Source organism: Vombatus ursinus, unplaced genomic scaffold (genome assembly GCF_900497805.2).
Source record: "Vombatus ursinus unplaced genomic scaffold, bare-nosed wombat genome assembly UNPS02014798.1, whole genome shotgun sequence".
Classification (NCBI taxonomy): domain Eukaryota; kingdom Metazoa; phylum Chordata; class Mammalia; order Diprotodontia; family Vombatidae; genus Vombatus; species Vombatus ursinus.
In genome coordinates this window covers 28,323,741-28,340,908 of record NW_020954576.1, presented here as the reverse complement: position 1 = coordinate 28,340,908, position 17,168 = coordinate 28,323,741, and the positions used below count along the sequence as shown (strand labels likewise).

Sequence of the window (17,168 nt, the reverse complement as noted above, 5' to 3'; positions counted from 1 at the left end):
AAAGATTATTTTTTTAACATTCTTTTCTTTGAATTTTGAGTTCCAAATTCTCTCCCTCCCTCCCACCCTTTTCCCAACCCACTGAGAAAGCAAGACATATGATATCAACTATATATGATATCAACTATACATGTGAAATCATGCAAAAACTATTTCCAAATTAATCATATTTCAAAAAAAAGCAAGAAAAATAAAGTGAGAAAATTATATTTCGATTTGTACTCAGAGTTCATTAGTTGTCTCTCTGAAGTTGGATAGTATTTTTTCACCATGAGTATTTTGGAATTGTCTTGGATCACTGTATTGATCAGAGTAGCCAAGTTTTTCACAGTTGATCACTGTTGCAACATTGCTTGATGTTACTGTCATGCTCATCTCCTAGTTCTCCTCACTTCAGTTTTCATCAGTTCACTTAGGTCTTGCCATGTTTTTCTGAATCATCCCTCCCCCCTCCATCATTTCTTATAATGCAATAGTACTCCATCACAATCATATGTCACAACTTATTTGGCCATTCCCCAATTGATGAGCATCACCTCAATTTCCAATTCTTTGTCATCGAAAAAAGAGTTACTATAAATATTTTTGAACATATAGGTCCTTTTCCTTTTTCTTTGATCTCTTTGGGATACAGACCTAGTAATGGTATTACTGGGTCAGAGGATTTGCTTAGTTTTATATCCCTTTGGGCATAGTTCCAAATTATTTTCCAGAATGGTTGGACCATTCACTACTCCAACAATAGTTCATTAGTGTACCTATTTTTTACCTCATCCCTGTATCACTTGTTACTTTTGATAGATGTGAGGTGGTATTGAGTTGTTTTAATTTGCATTTCTCAATAGAGATTTAGAACATTTAGAACAATAAAGATCATAGATAGCTTTTATTTCTTCTCCAAACTGCCTGTTCATACCCTTTGACCATTTATCAATTGGTAAATGGCTTTTTTTAAAAAATTGACTTAGTTCTATATTCAGAATACATTGCAAAATGAGGTCTTTATCGGAGGAAATTGCTGTAAAAATTTTTGATATTACTTCATTGTCTATGGTACCTTTTAGCAAAATGAACTCCCCCCCCATTACCTCTTTTAATTAGGTCTATTTTCCATTTTGCTTTGTCTGAGATCATGATTGCTACCCATAGCTTTTTAACTTCAGTTGATGCACATCAGATTCTGTTCTAACCTTTCATTTATTGAACTCTGCATGTGTCTTTCTGTTTCAAGTTGTCTCTTGTAAACAACATGTTGTTGGATTTTGGTTTCTAATCCATTCTGCCATCTGCTTCATTTTATGGGTTACCTCAGGGATGGGGAATCTGCAGCCTGGAGGCCACATGTGGCCCTCAAGGTCCTCAAGTGGGCCCTTTGGCTGAATCTAAACTCCACAGAACAAATACCCTTAATAAAAAGTTTTGTTCTGTAAAACTTAGACTCAGTCAAAAGGTCCACAAGGCTGCAGGTTCCCCATCCCAGGTTAGCTTATCCCATTCACACTCACAGTTATGATTACTAACTGTGTATTTCCCTCCATGCCATTATCTTTTGTTTCTTCCTCTGTCTCTGTCTCTCTCTCTCTGTCTCTGTCTCTCTCTGTTGTATCCCTCTTCAAAAGTCTATTTTGCTTCTAACCAGTGCCTTCCTTAATCTGTTCTCCCTTTTATCATCCTCCCTCTCCCCACATTTTCTTATCCCCTTCCTCTCCCATTTCCCTATTGGATAAGTTACATTTCTTATACACAATTGAGTGTGTATATATATTCTTCCTTCTTTGAACCAATTCTGATGAGAGCGAGGTTCAAGCATTGCCTGCCACCTTCCCCCCATTTCCCCGTCCACTGTAAAAGCTGTTCCTTGTATGCTTCTTTTATCCAAGGAAAAATTTCCCCATTTTACCTCTCCTTCCCCTTTTCTCCCAGTGCATCTCTTTCTCTCCCCTTCATTTTTTTAGAAATCATTACAATATAATTGACTTATACCTATGCCTTCTGTCTCAGTAAGCTCCTTTTAATCATCCTAATAAAGTTTTGAGGAGCTACATGCATTACCTTCCCATATAGGAATGTGAACAGTTTAACTTTATTGAGTCCCTTATGATTACTTTTTCATGTTTATCTTTTTATGCTTTTCTGGAGTCTTCTATCTGAATGTCAAGTTTTCTATTCAGCTCTGGTCTTTTCATCAGAAATGCTTGAAAGTTCTCTATTTCATGAAATATCTATTTTTTTCTCTGAAGGATTACATTCAGTTTTGCTGGGTAGGTGATTCTTGGTTTTAATCCTAGCTCCTTTGCTTTCTGGAAGATCATATTCTAAGCCCTTTGATCCTTTAACTTGGAAGCCACTAAATCTTGTGTGATCCTGACAGTGTCTCCCTGATATTTGAATTGTTTCTTTCTGGCTGCTTTTGACCTTGAAGCTCTGGAATTTGGCTCTACTATTCCTGGGATCTCTTTCAGGAACTGATTGGTGGATCCCTGTCTCTGCACTGAGAGCCCCTGAAGCAGCTGCAGTTGGCACCTCCAAGTGTGTGGGCTCCAGACAAACTTCCACCAGACCTCACTTTGATATTACAGACCACTCCTGCCTCCCTCCTAAGTTTTCTTAGGTCAGAAAAAATACCTCACCCCTAACTTTTTGTTGGCTCTGCCACTCCAAAATTTTATTTGAGATGTTATTTTAAAGTTGTTTGAGGGGTAATATTGGGAGAGGCAGCTGCCCCTAATCCACTGTCTTGGCTGTGCCCTCAAAATTGTCCTTTTGGGTTATAATCCTTCAACAACTTGAAGACAGCTATCCTGTTTCCCTCAAAGTCTTGTCTCTTCCACGCTGGACAGATCCAGTCCCTGCAATCAGTCCTCATATGGCATTAACTCAAGGCCCTTCACCATCCTTGTCACCCTCCTTGGGACTCTTTCAAGCTTATCAATGCTTTCCTAAAATGTAGTACTTGGAACTGAACACAATTCGCAAGATATTGTCTGATCAGAGTAGAGTCCATTGGAACTATCAGATCCTCATTCCCAGAACCAGTGCCTCTCTTATGACAATCCAAGATGGCATTCCTTTTTTTAGTTGCCATATTTCACTGTTGACTCAGGAATCTGTAGCATATTTAAACCTCCAGGTATTTTTCTTTTTCTTTTTTTTTTTACATAAGGAACAAAGCTTTGTTTGTAATCTAATTAATGATTTGTCATCAAAGGCCATTGTACTTGAATACAGAGAGATAGATACAGAATCTGAGAACCTATTCTCCAGGTGTTTTTCAGAAAAAAAAAAATACTATCTACCCACGTTTCTCCCATACTATAGTTGTGGAGCCAATTTTTTGAACCCGAGTGTAAGACTTTACCTTTATCACTATTAACTTTATTAAGAGGCAGCTGGAGGGGACCAGGGGTTCTTCCTGGGTAAAGATCAGGGCACAGCATGTCGTAGTGGGTAGATAACCAGCCTCAGAAGACTGGCATCCAATTCCTGCCTCATCCTGGCTGTGTGACCTTGGGCAACTCATTTAACCTCAATTAATTTTCTACTTCAATCAGCTCTCTAAGACTATAAGGTGCGGAGAGGGGGTTGATGTTATTTGATGGAGGAAGCTCCTGGCTGGTAGTTCCTTTCAATGATGAAATCACAGGTCTGTTAAAAACAAACAAACAAACAAAAAATCTCTTGAGATTTGATCTCTCAAAATCTTTTTGGATCCTGATTCTGTCATCCAGTACAGTAACATCCATTCCATCTTCTATGTCATCTTCAAAATTGATAAACATGTCATAAATGGAGCCCAGGATGGATTCCTGGGGCACTCCACTGGAGATCTTCTGTCAAGCTAATACTGGACCAGGAGCAGAATAAATCCCCTTAATAAAAGGATTTGTTTTGTGAAACTTGGACTCAGTCAAAAGGCCACATTTGAGGACCTAGAAGGCCACATGTGGCCTTGAGGCCACAGGTTCCCCATCCCTGTACTGGACCATTAATGACTCTCTTTGGGTCCAACCATTCAACTTCTGAATTTGTAATTGTATCAGATTCCTGATTGACTTATTTGTTGAATAAATGAATGAAAGTTCATTAAACAAAATTTTTGATTTTAATTTTAAAAAATTAAATTAAAAAGAATTTTTCTCCTAGGTACGTTACCTATAATTAGGATAAGTTACTGAGATGTTGACAATGATAACTTTATGGCTTGAGCATTTAGGCTCTCCACAGGTACAGTTAACCAAGAGGAAGAGATTAATGTTTGTCACTTGGAGACAATGTCTTATACCTTATTGGAAAAGAGGAGAGCAATGTGGTACCATAAATATGGTACTAGGATTGGAATCAGGGCACCTCAATTTTAATGATGATGATGATGATGACATTTACATAGAGTTGTAACATATATTTAAAATATATTTATTTATTTTTAGTTTTCAACATTCACTTTTGTAAGATTTTGAGTTTTAAATTTTTTTCCCCTCCTTCCCTTCCTCCCTCTCCAAGAGAGCATGCAATCTGATATAGGCTCTACATATACATTCTTATTAAACATATTTTCACATTAGTCATGCTGTAAAGAATTAGAACCAAAGGGAAAAGCCATAAGAAAGAAACAAACAAAGAAAAGAGAGAGAGAGAAAATAGTATGCTTTGAACTATATACAGACTCTATAGTTCTTTCTCTGGATGCGGATAGCATTTTCCATCATGAGTCTTTTGGAATTGTCTTAGATCCTTGAATTGCTGAGAAGAGTTAAGTCTATCAAATTTGGTCATTACACAGTGTTACTGTTGCTGTGTACAATGTTCTCCTGGTTCTGCTTACTTCACTCAGCATCAGTTCATTCAAGTCTTTCCAGGTTTTTCTGAAGTCTGCCTGCTCATCATTTCTTATAGCACAATAGCATTCCATTACATTCATATATCACAACTTGTTCAGCCATTCCCCAATTGATGGGCATCCTCTCAATTTCCAATTCTTTGCCACCACAAAAAGAGCTGCTATAAATATTTTTGTACATGTGGGTCTTTTTCTCATTTTTATGATCTCTTGGGAATACAGCCCTAGAAGTGCTATTGCTGGGTCAAAGGATATGCACAATTTTATAGCCCTTTGGGCATAGTTCCAAATCAGTGCTATAACATTTACATGATAGCACTTACATAGAGTATTTAAGGTTTGCAAAATAAATGATTTACATATTTTATCTCCTGGATCTGATACTTAATACTATCTATTTGGCCTTGGACAAGTCATTTAACTTCAGTTTCCTCATCTATAAAATGAGTGTTTTACTGGAGAGATAATATTGATGGGGTCCAAGCCCAAGCTTAGATCTTAGCACCTTGCCCCAAAGGGAATCTGGCTTTACAGGCCCCAGCTCCATATCTCCCTTTAAAAGCCTTAGCCTTACCTTTTGATCTTATTCAGATGCTCCTTCCTCCCTAGCCCTAAAAAGAATCTGGCTCCTGTTTATCTATGGGTCCCAGAACACCTTTAAATTTTTAGGTTCCTTATTGACTCCCCATATTTCCCTTTGAAAGACCTGGCCTTACCTTTTGATATTATTCAGATGCCTTTCAAACTTCCTCCTTCCATTTCCCGTCATTATCTATTCCCATTGTTTATTCAGTCTCTCAGACTTTCCAAACAGAATTCTCACCTAGACCCTTTTCCCAACCACCTCCCCCTTCCTCTGGCCACCCAAAGGTACTTTAGTGTATATAAGATCCACCCTGGCCCCCATTCAAACACTGAGACTTTCTCATGCCCAAAAGGCTGAGACTCTCATGCCTGCTCGTCCCTATGGGCATTACTAATGTTCAGATTCCTTGAGAGTCTAGCCTATATGATTTATCTCTAATAAACTTTTTCTCTGTCTGGAAGAAGATTTGAGTTGAATTCATTCAGGCAGGGCCCGCATCGCGATCTTGGGGTTCCAAGCACCCCCAAACCTCTAGACCTCTTCACTATGACAAAGAAGGGCTGGATTTAGAATTATGAGATGTGGATTTGAATCACCACTTGTGTGACCTTGGGCTAGACACTTAACTGCCCTGAACTTTTATTGCCTTTACTTCTAAATTGAAGGGCTAGATGGGCTCTAATGTCCCTTCCAGTTCTAAAATCTATGGTCCTATGTATATGTAGCCCTGAGTTCTTGAGATCTGGGATCAGACAGTTTGGATGCTATTGTTGTACCTAAATTAGATCACAGGCACTGTCATCAGATATTCTGAGAAGTCACATGTTAATAGATAATCTGAGAAGAGCTTTGTTCCAGGAACTCCATTTGTATGGGTGTTCCTATAGCCTTGAGGGAGGGACTTCCTTTCAAGCTTTAGAGTATTAACTTGAAAGGGCAGCTAAGGTGGTGCAATGGATAGAGTGCCAGACCTGGATTCAGGAAGACTCATCTTCCTGAATTCAAACTTGACCTCGAACACTTACTAACTGTGTGATCCTGGGCAAGTTATTCAACCCTGTTTGCCTCAGTTTCCTCATCTGTAAAATGAGCTGGAGAAGAAATGGCAAGTTACTCTAGTTCCTTTGCCAAGAAAACCCAAAATGGGGCCACAAAGAGGCAACTGAAACAACTGAGCAAATTAACTTGAACCTGAGACACAGGAGAGAGAAAACATATATCAGAGGAGTGGACTAGAGTTGAGACCAGGCCAAACCAAAAAGAGGTGAAAGTTCAATATTGTCTAATATTGTCTTGAATCTCTTGTCCCCTTATCAATGAACGAAATTATCAATATTTATTAGGTGCCTACTATGTTCCAGGCATCGTGCTAAGGTCTAGGGAGGTAAAAAGACAGTTCCAAAAAGAGGTAAAAGACATCCTACCCTCAAGGAATTCACAATCTAATGGGGGAGACAACATGCAAACAAATATAAACAAAGCAAACTATATACAGGATAAATAGTATGTATAGGAAATAATTTAAGAAGGGAAGGCACTAGAATTAAGGGGAGTCAGGGAAGACTTCCAGTAAAAGATGAGATTTTAGTTGGGATTTAAAGGGAGCTAGGGAGGTCAGTAGCCAGAGTTGAGAAAGGAGAGTATTCCAGGAAAGGGGAACCATCAGAGAAAATGCTCAGAGCTGAGACATGCAGGGTCTAGTTCATGGAACATCCAGGCCAGTGTCACTGGAGTGAAGAGTATGTGGCTGGGAATAAGGTGTAAGAAGACTAGAAAGATAGGAAGGGGCTAGGTTATGAAGATCATCTGATCCTGCTCCGCCAAGCTTTAGCTTCAGGTTACTCCCACCATCCACTGCCGTCATCCCCACTCCCAATGCTGCTGAATGAATCTGGAGAATATCACAAAACTGTGCTGGTTGGGTCCACTATAAACTTTGTTACATAATCTCAACTGAGTTGTCACTAGGGCAAGACTATCCTTTTATACCTCCTGAAAATTGACGTACTGATCCATTTACAACGATAGTTTTCCCCAACCTTTTCATCCCTCTTCAAACATCTCTTAGCTCCCCCTCTCTACATCCTCTTAGTTGAGAGCCTTGCATCATATTTCGCTGAAAAAAAAATTAAGGCTATTCACTAAAAGCTCTCTTTTCCCCTCCTCTTCTCACATCACTCTGATGACTTCTATCACTATCTCCTCTTATATTCTATCTCATATAAAGAGGTGGCCCTTCTCCTTGCCAAGGGAAACCCCTCTAAATGTACCAGTGGATCCCATCTTCTCCAGAAGATTGCTCTATGATCCCTACTCTCTTACTCATCTTCAATCTCTGTCTATTGTTATTTGTCTTCTGTCTACAAACATTCCCATGTCTCTCTCCACTCCTCAAAAAACCTTCACTTGCATTCCCCAATTGATAAATGGTCAAAGGATATGAATAGGTAGTTTTCAGATGAAGAAATCAAAGCTATCTATAATCATATGAAAAAATGCTTTAAATCACTATTGATTAGAGAAATGCAAATCAAAACAACTCTTAGTTACCACATCACACCTATCAGAGACAAAATAGGAAAATGATAAATGCTGGAGAAGATGTGGGAAAATTGAACACTAATGCATTGTTGGTGGAGTTGTGAACCAATCCAATTATTCTGGAGAGCAATTTGCAACTATGCCCAAAGAGCTATGAAAATGTGCATACCCTTTGACCTAGCAATACCACTTCCAGGGTTGTATCCCCAAGAGATTATAAAAATGAGAAAAAGACCCACATGTACAAGACTATTTATAGCAGCTGTTTTTGTGGTGGCCAAGAATTGGAAATTGAGGGGTTGCCCATCAATTGGGGAATGGCTAAACAAGTTGTGGTATATGAATGTAATGGAATACATTGCTATAAGAAATGATGATCAGGTGGACTTCAGAAAAATCTGGAAGGAGTGAAGTGAGCAGAACCAGGAGAGCATCGTACACAGCAATAGCCACATTGTGCAATGACTAATTTTGATAGACTTAACTCTTCTCAGCAATTCAAGGATCTAAGACAACTCCAAAAGACTCACGATGGAAAATACTGTCCACATCCAAAGAAAGAGCTATGGAGTCTGAATGCAGATGGAAGAACACTATTAGCTTTTTTTGTTTGTTTGTTTTGTTTCTTCTTTCTCATGGTTTCTCCTATTCATTCTAATTCTTCTTTACACCACGACTAATGTGAAAATATGTTTAATAAGAATGTATATGTAGAGCCTATATCAGATTGCATGCCATCATGGGAAAGGGGGGAGGGGAGGGAGGCAGAGAAAATTTAACACTCAAAAACTTACGTAAGTGAATGTTGAGAACTAAAAATAAATTAATTAATTAAAAATTAAAAGAAAAAAAACCCACCTTCACTTGACCTGTCCATCTCCAATGCCTATCTCTCCTCCCTTTTGTGGCTAAATTCCTTTTGACAGCCATCTAAACAATCAATGCTTCCTCTTTTTTCCTATTACTCTCTTCTTAACTTTCTATAGTATGGTTTCTGATTTTATCATTCAACTGAAACTGCTCTTTCCAACATTATCAATGATTTCTCCTCCTCTTCCTCCTCCTCTTCCTTCTGGCAGTTAGGGTTAAGTGACTTGCCCAGGTTCACACAGCTAATAAGTGTCTGAGGTCAGATTTGAACTCAAGTCCTCCTGATTCCAGGGCCAGTGCTTTTTCCACTGTGCCTCATCTAGCTGCCCCCTCAATGATCTCTTAGTTGCCAAATCTAATGACTTTTTCTCAGTCCTCATCCTTCTTGACTTCTTTGCAGTCTTAACTATGAATCAACCTCTTCCTGATATTCTCTTCTTTCTGAGTTTTTGGGGCACTGCTCCATCTTGATTCTTCCCCTACCCATCCAACTGTTCCTTCTTAGTCTCTTTTGCTGGCTCTCCAGCCAGATCATGCATGTTAACTATGAGCCCTGAGCATTTTCACTTGCTCTCTCCCATCCCAGGAATGTTCTCCCTCCTCATCTGCACCTCTTAGCTTCCTTTTCCTTCAAGTTCCAGCTAAATCCTCATTATTACAAGAAGTTTTTCCCCATCCCTCTTAATTCTAGTGCCTTCTCTCTGCTAATTATTTCCAAGTTATCCTGTCTATATCTTGTTTGTGCATAGTTGTTTGTGTATTATCTCTTCCATTAGACTGTGAGCTCCTTGAGGTTAGGGACCTTCCTCTGCATCCCCAGTAATTAGTATAGTACCTAGCACATAGCTAGATACTTAATGTTTATTGGCTGACTATTTTGCTTGATGATCTCATCAGCTCCCATGGATTCAATGATCATCTCTGTGCTAATGATTTTCAGATCCACTTATCCAGCCTTAATCTCTATGCTGACCTCTATCTAGTCTGGCATCTCCAACTGCCTATTGAATATCTTAAACTGTGTGTCCCATGGACTTCTTAAACTCAACATGTCCAAAGCTGAACTTAATATCTTTCCCCTAAAACTTTTCCCTCTTCCTAACTTTCCTATTATTGAGGATACCACTGTCTTCTCAGTCACCCTTCCAGTCACCCAGGTTTCCAACCTAGGTGTCATCCTCAGCCCCTCACTCTCTCTCATCTCTCACATCTAATTTGTTGCCAAAGATTTTGCTTTTGAAACATCTCTTATATATGCCCCCTTCTCTCCTCTGACATTGCCCCCACCCTAGTTGCAGGCCTTCATCACCTCATGCCTGGACTATTGCAAAAGCCATCTGGTGGGTCTTCCTGCCTCAGATCTCTCCCCATTCTAGTCAACCCTCCACTCTGCTGTCAAAGTGGTCTTCCCAATGCACAGTTCTGACCATGTCATATTACTACTCAAGAAACTCCAGTAGCTCCCTATCATCTCCAGGATCAAAAAGAAAATCCTCTTTTACCATTCAACACTCTTCATAACCTGCCCCCATCCCTACCTTTCCAGTCTTCTTATACCTTATACTCCATGACACTGGTGTCCTTGCTGTTCTTCAAACAAGAAACTCCCATATTGAAAGAAGGGCATTTTCATTGGCTGTCACTGGCGAATGCTCACCCTCCCATCTCCACCTCCTGGCTTCCTTCAAATTCCAGATAAAATACTGCCTTTGACAGGAAACTTTCTCCAGTCTCTCTTAATTCTAATGTCTTCCCTCTGATGATTATTTTCAATTTATTCTATTTCTAGCTTGTTTATATGTAGTTGTTTGTAATGTTGTCTTGACTGTCTGTTTTATCATTTGAGGATCACAGACCTAGAGGTGGAAGGGACCCCAGAGGCCATTGAATCCAACCCCTTTCCCCATTTTACAGTTGAGGAAACTGATTCCAGAAGCAGCGCTCTTTCTACTGTACTACGATTTTGGTAGTCTGAGGCATTTTTGGTGATCTTAGAAAAATTATGGTGGAGAAGACAGATGGTGAAATACATTGATGCCTAATGTTGCATATGCCAACAAATTCTATGTGTCAGTTGAGAGGTTTCCAAAGGGGTGGTGAGAGGTAAAGTGGAAGTGCTTGTGGTATAAAAATAAGGCACCAACAGTTTTTTAAAGAAAAAAATCACAGAGGATAGGAGATGGGAAAACTTTCAGATTTTCAGTGAAGGGAATAGGGTATATTCTTCAAACTGTAGACTAGCAAATAATTTCAATTCCTGGAAAATTCAAGAATGTATTATTAGAAAGATGATTTGTAAGCATTTAGAAAAGAAAGCAGCAATTGCTAGGAGTCTGCATGGATTCATCAGGAGCAGGTCATAGACAACCTTAAATAATTTTATTTTTTTTGAGAGGTTTACCAATCTGTTTGAAGAGGGGAATGCTATAGACACAGCAAATGCTGTAGCTAGATTTTATAAAGGTATTTGACAAAGGCTCTTATGTGATCCTTGTGGATAAAATGGTGAGATATGGGTTAGGGCTAAATGATAATGCATAGAATTAGATTGGCTTGGAATTAGTGGAAGAGAGGAAGGAAAGAAGGAAGGAAGGAGGGAGGGAGGGAATGAAGAGAAGGAAAGAGGAAGGAAAAGGAAGGAATAAAGAGAAGGAAGGAGGAAGGAAAAGGAAGGAAAGGAGGAAGGGAGGAACATAGGAAGGACAATAGGAAAGGAGGAAAGGAAGAGGGGGAGGGAGGAAGAAAGGAAGGGAGGAATGGAGGGGGGGAGGGAAGAAGCAAGGAAATAAGGGGAAAAAGGAGGAAGGAAGGAAGGGAGGAAAGAAGAAAGGGGGAAAGGAAGGAAACAAGCATTTATTAAGTATTTACTATATGTCAGGCACCATGCTAAGCATATACAAACACAAGCAAAAAGAAAGACAATCCATGACCTCAAGGAGCTTAGATTCTAATGGTGGGGAGGGGAAGACAACACACAAAAGGGGGCAGGAAAGTGGGAGCAGATGGGGAAAAACCTGCCTCCAGAGGAATGGTTTTGAAGTCCAAAAAGTTAGGGACAGGCTTGGGGGAAAATGACTGTACCCAAAGAGTAGTGATTAATAAACACACATCAAACTGGAGGGAAGTCTTCCCATCTAAGATTACCTTCCACCTACTCTACAATGTGACTTGTATTTATCTCTATATTTGCATGTTGTCTCCCCCACTAGACTGTGAGCTCCTTGACAGCAAGGGCTGTTTTTGCCTTTCTTTTCATCCCCAAGACTTAGCACAGTGCCTGGCACATAGTAAGTGTTTAAGCAGTGTTTGTTAATTGATTGATTGTCCTCGGTCCTGTTCCGTTCAACATTTCTATCAGTGACTTGGACTGAGGCTTTAGCCAGATCCTGCAGCTATCCTACTAAGTATGCTACTAAAATACATAATCTGAGGACACTTGGCAAAGTGAGAATTTAACTAGGGGGGTGCAAGAATAACAAGGTTGTGAAATAGAGGAGGGGAGAAACTAGCCAGAAGAACAAGGTTGTAAAAGGTAAAACAGACATGCCTCTAGTCACATAGACCAAGTGCTATTATCTTCGGAGAAATCTTGGGAACCCCAGAACTCACTTGCACTGGCTACTGTAAGATCTAGAGCAGCCTCGTTATTGGGGAACAACAAAAGAAGGCCATTGGCTAACCACAACTATTAGGCTGTCTGGTCTTTTGTAATAGATATTGACCATGTGTTTAACCACTATATCCTTTGTTGTTGTTGTTCCATCATTTTTCATATCCGATCCCTCGTGACCCCGTTTGGGGTTTTCTTAGCAAATATACCGGAGTGGTTTGCCATTTCCTTCTCCAGCTCATTTTACAGATGAGGAAACTGAGGCAAACAGGGTTAAGTGACTTGCCCAGGCTAGTAAGTGTCTGAGGTCAGATTTGAACTCAGATCTTCCTGACTCCGACCCAGCCCTCTATTAAGTAAACCTTGGTTTTTTCATACATACCTTTTTCTCATGTTGGGTCAGGCATTTTCTTCCTCTAGATACTTGAGGTTAAAATAGCTTCCTCAGCCTCCTAGAAGAATATTCATGGCAGGTATGTCAAATCTGCAGAAGACACATAGCTGTAAAGAATAGTTACAAAATTGGACAACAGGGGCAATTAAAATTATTATAAACTTAATAACCATCAAGAAGAACAAATAATAAAATAAACACATAAACTAAGGAATAAAATTTTCATAAAATTGTTAGCACTAAACAGGATAGAATTAAATGAATGAACTATAAACAAGCAAAAGATCTTTGGTTTTATGCCCCCTTCAATTTCTGTCAGAAGTTGCATTGAAGAGGCAGTTAGGTGGTGCAGTAGCAAAGTCCTGGCTGGATCTGGAGTCAGGAAGAGCTAAGTTCAAATCCTGTCTCAGATACATACTAGCTATGACCCTGGGCAAATCACTTAAGTTTTATGTGCCTTAGGTGCCTCAACTATGAAATGAACATAGTAATATCAACTATTTTCTAGAGTTGCATTGAGGATAATATGAAATAATATTGCCTGACATATAGTAGATACTTAATAAATGCTTATTTCCTTCCTTCTGGCTTTTCTATTTTAACTAAAATTATCATTGTCACTATGTCAATAACTCTGGTTCCACTAATATCACTTTGCATCACTTCATATAGGCCTCTGTATTTTCTTGTATGGTTTATATGTGTCCTTTTTTATAGCACCACAATATTCTATTACATTAATATGCCATAATTTATTCAACCATTCTCAAATTTGGAAGCATATTTGTTCCTGATTTTTTGCAATTATAGATATAGACAGTATTGACAGTTCTGCACATGTATGTCGTTTACAGGATATTTTTCAAATGTTAAGATAAAGTCCTACCAATGGAATCATGGACTTGAAAAGTCTGATAAATTTTGTGACTCATTGTTACAGCCACATTTCTCTCCAAAATGTTTGCTCTAGTCCACAGCACCACCAACAATGTATTAAATCTCTAAAGCCCCAATGACAATGAATTTTAGGATCCAATGACATTTTGACATGATAGATTTAATTTAATCTAAAATTTACTGAATGGCTCCTATGTACAATCTATTTTCGTAGATAGTGGGAATTTTTTTTCATCTAGATCTGTGATTTCATTGAAATAGGAAACTCTCACTAAGGAATTTCCCTCTACCATTGCACAATTAATAGCCAGTCTGCAATTTGTATTCCCAAAGAGTTGCCTAGGGCCCTGAGAGTTTCAGTGACTTGCCCAGGGTTGCACAGTTAGCAAGCAATTATTAAGCATTTACTATATGTCAAGCACTGTGCTAATTGCTATCTATACAGAGATAGGCCAAATACAGTCCTTGCCATCAAATAGCTCACATTATAATAGAGAAGACAGCATATGAACAACTTTCTATATTCAGTGTAAATAGGAGATTGTCTTCAGGGGAAGACACTAGATTGGGGGGGGGGCATAGCCCTCTAACAGAACATGATATTTGAACTGATTCATGAAGAAAGCCAATAAAGCCAAGAGGTAGAGGGGAGGAGGGAGAACATTCTAGGCATGGAGGATGGCTCAAGAAAAGACATGGAACTGAAAGGTGAAGTGTTCTGTGTGAGTAAGAACAAGAAGGCTCATATTGTTAGATCGTAGAGTATGAAGATGGGAGGAGTAAAGTGTAAAAAACTAAAAAAGACAGAAAGGGGTCAGGTTAAAAGCCAAACAGAAGATTTTATATTTGATCTGGGAGGTAATAGGGAGCCACTGGAGTTTATTCACTAGGAGGGTCTGACGAGGTCAGACTTGCGCTGTAGGAAGATCACTTTGGTAGCTGAGAAGACGATGGACTGGAGTGCCTGGAGATTTAAATCAGGGAGACAAACAAACAGGTTATTGCCAACAGTCCAGGCGGATGAGGACCTGTATTAGGGCGGTGGCTGTGTGAGGTGAGTGTGAGTATGGAGTCAAGTACGACACTGAAGAGGCAAGACACAGCTACTTCCAGAGAACCAGATAGCCACTATGTTCCTTCCCAGTCTATTCCCTGGAAGAGAAGTAAGACATAATGAGAGCCATTTCCCAATTGATAAATGATCAAAGGATATGAACAGGCAGTTTTCAGAAGAAGAAATAAAAACTATTAATGGTCAAATGAAAAAGTGCTCTAAATCACTACTGATTAGAGAAATGCAAATTAAAACAACTCTGAGGTACTACCTCATTCCTATCAGACTGGCTAACATGACAGAAAAGGCAAATGATAAATGTTGGCAGGGAAGTGGAAAAATTGACACACTAATACATTGTTGGTGGAGTTGTGAACTGGCCCAACTATTTGGAAGAACAATCTGGAGCTATGTAAAAAGGGCTATAATACTGTGCATAGAGTATGCACAGTTTTATAGCCCTTTTTACACAGACCTTTTACTTTACACAGACCTTTTACTAGGTCTGTATCCCAAAGAGATCAAAGAAAAGGGGAAAGGACTTATTTGTACTAAAATATTTATAGCAGCTTGTTTTTATCCTGGCAAAGAAGTTGAGGAGATACCCATCAATTGGGAAATGACTAAATAAGTTGTGAAATATGATTGTGATGGAATACTATTGTGCTATGGGCAGCCAGGTGTTGCAGCGGATAGAGGGCTGGGCCTGGAGTCAGGAAAACTCATCTTTGTAAGTTCAAATCTGGCCTTAGGCACTTACTTAGCTGTGTGATTCCAGAAAAGCTACTTAACCTGAGTTTCCTCATTTGTTAAAAGAATTGGAGAAGGAAATGGCAAATCACTCCAGTAACTTTTCCAAGAAAACCCCAAATGGGGTCATGAAAAGTTTGAAACAACAACAACTACTACTATTGGGCTATAAGAAATGACAAGCAGGATGGTTTCAAAAAACCTGGAAATACTTACATGAACTGATGCAAAGTGAAATGAACAGAACCAGTAGAACATCGTACACAGCAACAGCAACTTTTAAGGATGATCAACTGTGAAAGACTTAGCTACTCTGATCAAGACAACGAACCAAGAAAATTTCAAAGGAGCCATGATAAAAAATGCTATTCTCCTCCAAAGGGAGGACTGATGAACTCTAAGAGGAGATTGAAACATACTTTTTTCACTTTCTTTGTTTTTCTTGCCTTTTTTTTTTTTTGCAAAATGGCTAATATGGAAATAATGTTTTGCATTACTTCACATGTGTAACTGATATATTGTATATCTTTTCAAGGGGTGAGGGAGGGGCTGAAGGGAGAGAGAGAATTTGAAACTAAAATTTTTAAAAATTAAATAAAAATATTTATTTTTAATTTAACTAATTTAATTAAAAATAAAGATAAAAAGCAACTCTTTTCCCCTCACCCCAATCCCCCTGCAATGATTTTACTATCTGAGTCTTATTAGAAAGACCAAGAAAAAATGTCCAGATTTGCTTGTACCACTAGACACAGTAGAATATAAGCTTCTTTTTTAAAAAATCCATTTTTATTGATGTCCTTTTAAAAAACATCATCATAGTTTTCCCCAATATCATTCCCCACTTATCTCCCAGAGAGCCATCTTGTATAACAAATAGTATTTTTAAAAACAAAAGGGAAAAAAATTTGCACAATTGATCAATACATTGAAAAAATGTGAAAACATGTGCAGCGTACAATATTTATGGACCTCATATGTCTTCCTTTGAGCCTTGTTTGTTCATCATAATTATGCAATATTAACTTTTGATTAATTTTGTGGTTGTTCTTTTCATTTGAATTATTGTAGTCATTGTGTATGTTGTTTTCTTGCCCGTTTGCCTCACTCTGCATCATTTTGTCCATGCTTCTCTGTTCATCACATTAATCATTTCTTACAACACGGCAACATTCCATTGCATTCATGTCTAATAGTTTGTATAACCATTCTCCAAATGATGGGCATCTACTTTGTTTCCAATTTTTTGCCATAACAAAGAGTACTACTATAAATATTTTGGTGTATATGGCGATTTTTTTAAAACAATATCCTCCTTGAGATATAAGATTAGGAGTAAAATCCCTAGGTCAAAGGGAATGGACATTTTAATCCATTGTATTTGCAAAGTCCAATTTGCTTTCCAAATGATTCTACTAATTCATAATTCCCCAAATAATGTGTGTCTATTTTACCACAACCCTTCCGATATTGATTATTCTCATCTTTTGTCATCTTTGCTAATTTGCAGGGTGTGAAGAGAAATCTCAGAGTTGTTTGATTTGTATTTCTCTTATTATTAGTGATTTAGTGCCCAGGGTCTCTACACCTGGCCCATCGCTTGGATACTTACCCTTCCCGGTCTTCGGA

General features: G+C 38.7%; 1 long non-coding RNA gene across 1 annotated transcript; it reads right to left on the bottom strand.

The window, feature by feature from the left end:
• Window positions 1-3,359: 3,359 nt before the first annotated feature.
• On the bottom strand, window positions 3,360-17,168 carry LOC114049535. The gene is made up of 4 exons (XR_003569873.1): window positions 17,152-17,168; window positions 14,764-14,887; window positions 12,827-12,928; window positions 3,360-3,645 (listed from the first exon to the last, which is right to left on the bottom strand). It is a non-coding gene; the product is annotated as an uncharacterized LOC114049535 (long non-coding RNA).